Here is a 476-nt window from a genome sequence, read left to right as displayed (position 1 = left end):
AATGCCACACACAGCGTGCATTCACTTCCCAGGTACCGACGAGAAAAAAAAGAGGTAAGACGGATCATCTTCTCCTCTTCACACAATCAAAGTCGTTATTTTGATTCAATTAACATGCTATAGTGTAAGTTTATCGCCGGATATCCCACATATCCTGTGAATAATGAAGCCTAATTCTAGTTTGCATTGACAAACGTAAAGTGAGCAATCCAATTATATGGGTTTTTGTGTCAGATTTCTTGATATTTTTTTTCATCTCTTAGTCCGCCTCACGGACATAGAATTGCAATGGCCACGTGCCACTTTAATTCATTGAGTTGTCGTATTAAATGTTTCCTGTGACCTTTTCATGTGTAATCATCTTGTACATTATATGTGGGGCAATGTTTTGAGGGTAATTATAGTTTATTTTAAAAAAAAAGTGTGTAAAACTGTAAACCTTGCTTCCTCAATCCCTCCACCATGTTTTAGAGGCT

Source organism: Macrobrachium nipponense, chromosome 4 (genome assembly GCF_015104395.2).
Source record: "Macrobrachium nipponense isolate FS-2020 chromosome 4, ASM1510439v2, whole genome shotgun sequence".
Classification (NCBI taxonomy): domain Eukaryota; kingdom Metazoa; phylum Arthropoda; class Malacostraca; order Decapoda; family Palaemonidae; genus Macrobrachium; species Macrobrachium nipponense.
The sequence above is the reverse complement of the archived record's forward strand: the minus strand, read 5'-3'. Positions refer to the sequence as shown.